The following is a 10972-nucleotide window of genomic DNA, read 5'->3' as shown; positions in this document are numbered from 1 at the left end:
TTATAGATTATAATTAGGATAAAGAAGTCGAATAATAATAGAGATCGTGAAATAACAGAAGTAATTAAGATAAATAAGGAGTTGAAAATCTAAATTAGCTACTTGAAATTATTTTTTACTTTAAATCATATCATTAAGTTATTTTATTAAGCATAATTAATTTACTTGATTACTTAAATTAAGTTATTAAGTTAATTTATCAAGCACACGCTAAAATGTAAAAAATAAAAAAATAAAAATCAATTATTGAAATTTGACATTTTCATACTTGATGAGGATTGCATACGAAAAATCAACATCTTGAAAAGTATTTATGAAATTTAATGTTAAAATTATTAATTTAAAGTTGATTTTACTACCTAATGTTCCAACCGGATTGCAAAAAAAATAAAAATAAAAAATAAAAAATCGGATAAAATGAATTTTACAAAGTGTTGGGTTTTGAACGTGGGGACAAAAACGTGAAACAAATAAAATGCTAAAAGATATTAAGTGCATTTAGGTCCAAAATTTATTAAATATTAAATATTTTATTATAAATTAAAAATTAAAAAATATTAATTATATGACTACTTTTTCTATTTTATCACGCAATCAAGGATGATTTGACGTTGTTTCATGATATAAATGGTGACCACGTAACACTATCCCCAAAAGTCTACAAAGATTTTAAAATTTTATTAACACCACTGATTTACAAATACCATATTAAAACTATGGGGTGTACTATTGACACGTCAACCAAAACAACAAACAAAGTTAACACCAATGTTTATTACTCCGTTATTTTTTCAACTACGTTTAATAATAATTTTAAGAAGTATTTATACTCTTTTTAATATTTAAAAATTATATTCTCTAAAATATTAAAAATATTATAAATATTTCATAAAATCACTATCTAATATGCTCTTAAAGTGCATTTGACAGTAACTCTAAAATGTGTTTAGTCTTTTAACACTTTAATTTTTTTTTTTAAGTATTATAAATATTAGAAACTCTTCTTGTAACGAGTGTCAAAGACACTCTTAATATTTAAAAAAAAAAAGTGTTTTTAAAAAATTATTAGAAATTTAGTATGATTTAAGATGCATTTTAATAATATTTATAAAAAAAATATGTTTTTTTAATATTTAGTAAAATTTTAAAAATACTTTAAAAAAATTTTAAATCACTTGGAATGTTTTTTATAAAAACACTTATAATGTTTTTTACGTTGATTTTAAAAGGCATTGATTTTTGTTTCTAGTCTTTTTTAATATTTGAATGATAAAAATTTTTAAGTGTTAAAAAATATTATAAACATTTCCTAAAATTACTGTCAAATTAGCTTTTAAATGAATGCTCGTAAAAACACTTAAAAAAAAACACTTTGGGGGTGTTTGGTAAAATTTAATACTTAATAACTTAATTTGACTTTTAAGTTAAATTATATTTAAGTCATTAACTTAAAACTTAGTACTTAATTTTTATATTAAGTATTAAGATTGTTTGATAAAATTAACTTAAAATATATTTTAAATCATCAAATTAACATATTTATCATCATAAATTACAATTAGGGTAAAAGAGAATAAGTAACAATGAAGTGGAGTCACAAAGGAGATCATGTAGGTAATTAGGTTAAATGGAGTAAAAAATAATATAAAAATATAAATTTAAAAATAAGTTAATTGGTTTTACTTATTAATTAAAGTTATTTTTTATTTTAAATCATACTATTAAGTTATTTTATCAAACATACTTAATTTACTTAATGACTTAAATTAAGTTATTAAGTCATTTTAGGTTATTAAGTTGATTTATTAAACACCCACTTTCACTAAAAACACTCTAAATAAAAACTATGTGATATGCACTATCCCTGTAACATTATAACTTGATCACGTAACTAATAAGGCGATTATATCCTCATAAAATTTAAATACAATTTTCTTCTATAATAATAATAATAATAATAATAATTCTTAAAACTAATTCTCAATTATTTTAAAAAGTAAAATTTTATTCAATAGCTCAAATATTAAAAATAATATTCTCTATGTATGAAGGGATTATATATAATATAAAAGTTTTAAAAACATTTGTTATATTTTAATTATTGATCGAAAATGTTGTACAAAAACAATTGAATAGAACAATGGATTTTTTTTTAAAAAAAAAAATTGTTTTCTATTAAAAGTTGGTCAAAGTATTTTTGTTGTAAATAATATAAATTTATAAAAAAAAATTCAAAATCGGTTTTCAATTACTCTTTTTAATAAAATAATCCTATTTTTTTCTTGAATTTTATATGAAAAATTGCATTAATCATGAAGTGTTTTTAGTGAAAATATTTTATTTAAAAGTGTTTTAAAGAAAATCACTTTTTAAAAAAATACTATAATTGATTTTTTAAAATTTTAAAAGTATTTCCTACATTTTACCAAACATATATATATATATATATATATATATATATATATATATATATATATATATATATATATATTTAAAAAAAATTAAATTAAAAGTGATTCTTAAAATTATTATCAAAGAGTTAATAAATAATTATCTTAAAAACCCTTTTAGAAAAAATATTTCCTATAAAAATACTATCAAACACGTTCAAGTATTTTTTTTTTTTTTAGAAAATATTATAAATAATTTTTTAACATTATAAGTGATTTTTAAAAATTTTATCAAACATATAATTTTTTTTAAAAAAAATACTTTTAAAATTAAAAGCCATTTTTAGGATCACCGATCAGACCCAATAACACTTCACAAGTCAACACGAGAGTCCACTTTAATCTAAATATCTTAGACTAGTTTTGTTTTGTTTTTTTTACTATGAATATGATATATTATTTAAACATTCAATGATACTTTTCATTGATATTTTACTTGGAGAAGAGAACCACCCATTCAATGATATCTATCAATCAAGACCTACATTTTCGTCCTTAAAAAGTGGCAAATATTTCAAATATTCATTAAAAAAAAAATCAATAATAAAGGAAAAAAGAAAAAGGAGATATCAGCCTTTAAGTCTTAAAACATTGCTGCCATGGCCCCACCCTCCCTTTCCTTCAAAAAAAAAAAAAAAGGAAAAAAGAAAAAAAGAAAAAGGGAAAGAGACTTTTTAGCACTTGTTATGATTTTATATATATATTATATTATTATCAATATCATTTTTATTTATGTTGAAGTTGGATTTGGGTGTTTAAGTGGGTTGACCCGATCCGATCCAATCCAATAAAATAAATATGAGAAAATGAGAGAATATATTTCCAGAGTTTTAAAATTACCTAAGAGGTTGAGGGTTTTTTTTTTCTTTTTTTCCACTCCCTCTAAACTCTTTCTTCCTAAAAACCAAATAGATAATAATATTTTTTCCTCATTTCTCTTTTAAAAAAAAATACAATTATTCTGAAGAGACAAAAGTCTTTTATCTTCAAGTTTTCTTAATGAAATGAATGTCAAGGCTCTTTGCGTTATAAGAAAATAATGATTCTTATATCCATAGTTTCATTGATGATTTCAATCAAGATTTTTGGACATTTATAATCGGAAGTTTTATTTTTCATCAATTTATCTGATAAATATAAAAGGGTAAAGGAAAGAATGAGAATTTTGATTCTCTAGAATAGAAAATTTATAATATTAACATTTTACAACCCATATCTTGATACAAAGCTACAAACTTAAGATAAAATAGTTAGAGGGTGTTTTCTAAATCAACATAATGAATTAATATGACTTAGTAACTTAATTTAAGTCATTGAATAGACTAAACATAATTGATAAAAATAATTAAGAGTGTTTAGTAAATTAACTTAATGACTTAAACTGACTTAATAACTTAAATTTAAGTTATTAAGTAAATTGAACATATTTGGTAAAATAATTTAAAGTTAAAAATGACTTTAAATATTAAGTAAGAATAGTTAACTTATTCTTAATATCAAAACTCTTTTATCTACCTATCTACATCAAATAAAAATATATTTAATAACCATGACTCCACATTCTTGACTCATTTTTTTAGAATAAATATTTTAAGGTTATCCTATATATCTACGATACTTTAAGTCGCTTAATATTGCAACTTAAAGTTACTTTTAACTTTTAAGTATTAAGTTAAAATAATTCATTTATTCTTAATCTTTTTTTTTTTTTTTTTTGCCTCATTTTCCCACAATATTGATGATATATTTTTAGAATTTTGATTCCAACTCATTTTTTATAAAAAAAATAAATAAATAAATTATGGTTATCTTCTATATATCTATAATACTTTAAATATAAATATTTTATAAATAAATTTATTGTTTTAAAAATCCATAAACATAAATATAAGTTAAAATGTATGAGGATAAATATCAATTAAAATTAACGAGGGTAAATCTATCAAATTAATAACTTAAAATAAATTTTAAGTTTGTGTTATCAAACAACTTTAATACTTAAAAATAAATAATAAGTTTTAAGTTAACAAATTAAGAAAATTTCAACTTAAAGTCAACTTAACTTATTAATTAATAAGTATTAAGTTTTACCAAACATTATATTAAAATATAAATTTTTGATATATACTAAAAACTAAAAAGACATCATGGATCATACATGTAACTCAAATTCTATTGTTCTATACATGAGTTTTATTATTTTATACCATGTATAAGTATGAATACTTTGTATGTTGATCTTATTTGTTTGTATTTGGTTTCATTATTTTGCTTCTTAATTCTATTTATTTATATCTCGATCTTATATATTTATATTTTTTATTCAATAACTTAAATTTCATCATATATTTTCAATAACCCAAATTCGAAATTTGGTTATCACCAATTCACTATCTTACTATTTTTAAAAGGTAAAATATTCAATTTTAACTTTAAAAAAAAAAAAAAAAAAAAAAAAAAAAAAAAAGAGAGAATTACCCTTAAGGGTAGGCTGGGAAAAAAAATTACTGAAAATGGTGGGTAGATTTGATAATTCTTATGAAGGCTTAACATTTTTATTAGACCAATTTACCCTAAATTTCTCAAGTCCATTTACCAATTAAGAAGTACATCTTCTTTCTGACAATTATAAAGTATAAGTACAATACAAATGCAATATAGTTACAATGAAAAAATATTAACATTACGATACATTACAATATACCAAAATGACAAAATATTGAATTCATTTTTTATTGAACTAGCATTTCTAGGTTATCATGTTGTATTCCTATCATAAAGCATCATTGCAAACCAAAATTATAAAAAGACAACGAAAATACATTATTATAATTTCAATACATGAAGTTGCTGATGGTAATCCAATGATGTATAAAAAAAATCTATAAAATTAATTTTTTTATATAAAAATATAAATGTACAATAAAAATACACCATAATTATAATATAAATACAATAACATTACGATATATTCCGATAAGGTAAAATTTTAAAATTTTAAAATTTCTTATAAAACTGGGCCGTTGTGGGTTTTTTTTGGCATATACATGTCTAATATACAACAAATATTGTTCTTTATTGTATAAAATATGTCTCAATTGATTATAATTTTTAGTTTTCAATGAAAATCCAAATATGTTCATAAATACCCAAGTAAAATGGTTCCAAACAAGCACGAAACAATTGAGAAATTTTTTTCTTCTGTCATGTCAAACAAGTCTCAAAAACAAAACTAAAGTGCAAACATTTTCAATGGAAATCAATAATAATCATATCAAACAACCCACCTGAAAAATAAATTAAAAATAAAAACACATCTTGAATATGATCAAAATAATATAAAAAAAATTCAAAAAAAAAAAAACATTTTACACAAAAAAATGTAATTTCTTTCTCAAAACCTCCTTCAATATTTCAGATCTAATATTTTAGATCTACATTGTTAAAATTATTAACATTTCGTTCCTTCAATCCAAATTTTAAATTATTTATTTATTTATTTATTTGCACAAACTGACGTATTTTTATTTTTTTGTCTTTTTTTTTTTTATAAAAAAAATCTTACCTTTAATGGATTTCTTGTTAGATTCACATAAAAATACAAGCTTTGTGGAGACGGTTTCAGATCATAACCTAAAGTGCTGGAGTTTTTTCTTCTTTCCATTTTTTATTCTTTAATACCGACATAAGAAAATCAATGAAACTAGAAGGCATTTTAATGTTTACCAAAGGAACAAAAAATTTAGAGATGTCGTCTGCAAATTTCTGCACAAGAGCTTTAGTCATCTAGGCTGAGTTGTGGCTGATTTGAGGGTCCCGTGACAGGGGTTGTGGTCGGTGGGATCATCCAGAATGTGCCAGCTGCGACAACGTTGGGTGGGATCATCATTCCGGCGTTTTCAACGGCCCATATGGGTACGAGTCCTTGTGGGACCAAGCTGCACCTGGGTTAAAGAATATTTTTTCTATGCCTACCCTAAAGGGTAATTCTTCCAAATAAAAAATAAAAAATCAAGTATATCTACTTGAATTGACTTGTGAACTAATATCAATCAAATCTTAAGATGACAAATTTGTACTTAATGGTTCAATTAATGCAATTAAATGGTTGATTTAGCACTTTGAACTACCAGTAGGGTTTATTAAAATTTAAAATTGGATTTTTTTTTGCTTTCCTCACTTATGTGGTGTGGGAGAACATTACTTTCTTAACCAAATCACACACGAATTAAAAATAAAGAAAAAAGACTATTTTTAATGTGATTTGATGATCAATGTGATCCTTATGCCCGTAGAGTCCATCAATACTCAACAATCTACAAATCAGAATGAAAAAAAATAGTTATAATGGTGAAACTTTCGAAAATAACTCTTAATTGCGGCCAAACTTTCTAAAAATCAAATCCTAAACAAAAAAGGGTAAATATATAATAGGGGCAAACTTTTCAATCAACATATAAAAAAAAAATATATATATATCTATGGGCAACCCTCTTGGCATCTCGGGCCAAGTGCAACAAAATTAATTTAGACTTCACAATCAAACAATGTATCATTTTTTAAAAAAATGAAAAAAAAATGAAAAATGAAAAATGAAAATTAATCTTAAGGAAAAAAATGTTTTTTAGAAAACAAAAGCAAAAAAAAAAAAAAACAAGAAATAGATTTTTTTAATATTAAGTTGTTTTCACTTTCTTTTAAGATTATTTTCTAAAAAATAATTATATAAATATAAAGAATGTGAAAATAGACATTAGTTATTCTAAAAAAATATGAAAGAGATTGAAAACCTTCCAATTTCTAAATAGGTTTTTATTTTATAAAAGATAAAAAATAATTTTTGAAGCTGTTTTTAAAAATATTTTTCACACAAAATCTTATTTTTATAACATAATTTAATGGTTTTCACACGAAGAAATATTGAAAATAAAATATTTAAAAATATACAAAATATAAAAAATATCATATAAAACATTGTATAATAATTTTTTAAAACAATTCTCAAAAATTATTTTTCTCAATTATTTTCATACTTTTCAAATAAAATAATTAGTTTTTTCGATGTTTTGTTTTACCACTAGACCACAGTCTTCTTCAACTCAACACTGTTTGTCATGATATGCCTTTTTGTAAATACAAGCAGAATTTTTTAAATACTTGAATTAGTAAAGACCAAAGAGAGGCCAAAAACTAAGTCTATTTGGTCATATTTTTCAAGCCTTGTTTTCAAAAACCTGTTTTCAAGTTGAAGAACTAAAAATTGTTTTTTATTATTATTTTTTCTAAAGTAATGGTGATTGAGAAGTTGTTTTGAAAAGCATTTTTGGAATAACAAACATTAGAATGTTTTTTTGGATAAATACTTTTATTTATTTTTAAAATTAATTTGTCTATTTGATTTTGTTAAAAGAAAATCTGAAAATATCAATTAAATTCAATTGAAAATTTCAATTGAAGTTTTATTAAAATTAAAAATAGTTTTACAATTACAAATAAATTAAAAAAAAATATTTTTTGGTAAAATATAGCATTTTTTTTATAATAATAAAATTATAAATTATATTTTTATTAAAAGATAATCATACTATTATAGAAAATATTATAAAATATGATATTAACATCTTAATAAAAATGTAATCGGTTTTTTTAAATAGATAATAATATTTTTAAAACATACAATTTTTTTTTTAAAAAAATATAGAAATAAACAAGTTTTTCATTATATGTAAACATTTATCAATCAATTATGGATAAAGTATTTTAAGCAAGTTTTAATTCTATTTGCTATTCATGAAATCAACTTTTTGAAAGAAAAAAAATTATAAAAGAATCTAAAACGTTAAACCTTATTTAATTTGATTTGATTTAGAATATATTTCCTTAGTGAGAAAAATCAAAAACATATAGTTGCGAGGTTTTAAATTTTTTTGACAAAATATTAGATTCTTACTTTTTCTTCTAATTATGATACGTTATTTGAATGATTGATTATGAATTGAAAATTCATTTTGAAATATGTTTGAAGGTATAATTTTTAGGCTGAGTATAATTGTTGACTTGAAAATTACTTGAAAATGTCATTTAATCTTGATGGCCATTTATTCTACTTTATTTATTTATTTTAGAGCATTTAATTCATTTTATTGATTGTAGCATAAAGTTGTAATTATGGATTGATTAAGTAATTGAATATTATAATTTTAGGATTGATTAAGTAATTGAATATTATAAGTTTACATATCAATGTATTGATTTGCAAAGGTTTCAAAATTCCAGTTAAATGAATGTCATTTATAGTCTTTTAGTTATTAAATATAGGTTAATGGGTAAAATATTTAGAGAAATGAAAGTTAAGCGTATATAATGCTCATCAACTCAATCAACTTGAATATATATTTACTAACCTAATTTGAACCCGATTTTAGAAAAATATATTTGGGTTGAGCTTGGGTTAACTATTAAACCAACCTAACCCTTCGGAGTTGGACCCTTATCATTTCCTTAAGCTAATGATATCAGTTGACAATAACATATGAGGTGGTCGATCAGGTCCTCTAAGTTGTTATAAGCTTTAAATTTATGGAAAACAAATCTTATAGGTACCTTTGCATCTATAATTCAGGGAAGACAATGAGATGTTTGACCAAGTGATGAAATTTTTTTCCTCTCATAGAATCTACTCTAACTTTTAATTCATTTGATGCATCTTTAGGATACTCTTATTCTTTATGAGCATACAATTGTTATAGTAGTTCCGTATTCTCCCGAGCTAGGATTTCATTCTACAATATTAAAGTTTCTATCTTCTAGTTAAATTGATCCTATTGTTTTTTTGCTTACACATGAAAATCCCTTAAAATATTTCTTACTCTATCTAGTTTAGTACCCTAAGTTTGTTAGGATTGAATCCCTAAAAGCAAGACATGATATAATAAAGTCAAACTTGACTATCTCTTTGGTGTATTGACATTGATTTGAGCATTTTGACTATATATTTTACATTATACATGACTTAAATATATTAGGAGTTGCATAGAGGATATAAGTTATGAGTTCTTTGTAAGCAGATAAGTTGTCCATAATCAGTTCATAGATCTGGGCAATCCAATATTGACTGTAATGCATTACATTCTAATTAGAAGGATGATTTGTTTTGATCATCGAAATGAGTTTCTCATGGTGAGTGCATTAATGTATGTGATGCACACTAGACAAGCTTTACGATGAATCATAATGTAAGGTTGTTAGTTTTCATGATTCACTAAGTTACTATACTGTATGGACTCTCAACCTTAAGTGGATATTGAGTTTGTGACCAAAATTAATATGAGACTTTGATCTATGGGTGATACCTTAAAGTGGTCATATATCCTTAAGGATTTTGTCACTATTGACGGAGGTTGGCGACAACAAGTATTCTCAATAGAGACATCATGATATTTCATGCGATTAAGATAGTGTGTCTCATTTGGTGAGATCCAAAAGACATATGATAGTGAAATTTGTGGCGTCATAATAATTCCTTAAGTGGAATTTGACATAAGCTCTTTATAAGGTAGAATATGTCAATTGATCACATAATAAGTGGAACATGTATCTCAAATATTAGAGAGATAATCTTGATAAGTGATAACACTATCTTGTTGGATTATGGACACTAATTTATGGAAAGTTTGCATGTAGTGGATAGTAGGTCATAGACTTAAGTTTCGTCTCGTTGTTATTTACATAGGACACTAGAGGAAGTTGATTCTCTTTAGTGAAATGTTGAATCAACTTTAGAATTGGATTTTAAGGAAGCTAATACTCTTATGGGTCACAGTGGTCCTTGCTTTGAACTCATATAACATGATGACATGGTTTATGAGAGTTAGATTGAATTTAGGTTTACTCTTACACATAAGGACGTTTTGGTAACTAAGCAAGGTTGCACACAGAATAGTGAATAAGGTATTTGGATTGGACTAATTGATTAATTAGATGACCCATGTGGTTAATTAATCAATTAGAACTCATTTTGGGCTAGATTAAATAACATAAGCCTTGATGAACTTAAGTCACTTAAGCCTAATGAGCAACCCTATAAATATCCTCTTAAGGGTTAAGGTTTTCTAACAGAATGATTTTCAGTTAATCTTCTTCTACCTCTAAAGAGAAAGAGACAAAGTTTCCTCCCTTTCATTACCCACATTTTGAAGTGCTAAGACTGTAGTTCGAGTCATCGAGTAGAAGATCTTGGGTGTACGAAATCTTCAAATTTCTTCTTCTCCATGAGAAATTGATTTGGGAACATCTAGATATAGGTATGAACTTTTTCTTCTTTAGATCTTTATCTTAATATGGTTTTTGTAGTCATATGTTTCCACTTTGATAAATTTAGAGAAACTTAGGATAGTTTTTGTAAGCACTCGAGTGATATCTCGCGCTTGAAAAACACTTCTTACCAAATTCAAGATGAAAAACACTCGTTATAATTCTCTTAGTTTACAAATGAAGCTTAATTTCTCTATTTATAAATGCAC

Source organism: Vitis riparia, chromosome 4 (genome assembly GCF_004353265.1).
Source record: "Vitis riparia cultivar Riparia Gloire de Montpellier isolate 1030 chromosome 4, EGFV_Vit.rip_1.0, whole genome shotgun sequence".
In the NCBI taxonomy this organism is placed as follows: domain Eukaryota; kingdom Viridiplantae; phylum Streptophyta; class Magnoliopsida; order Vitales; family Vitaceae; genus Vitis; species Vitis riparia.
The sequence above is the reverse complement of the archived record's forward strand: the minus strand, read 5'-3'. Positions refer to the sequence as shown.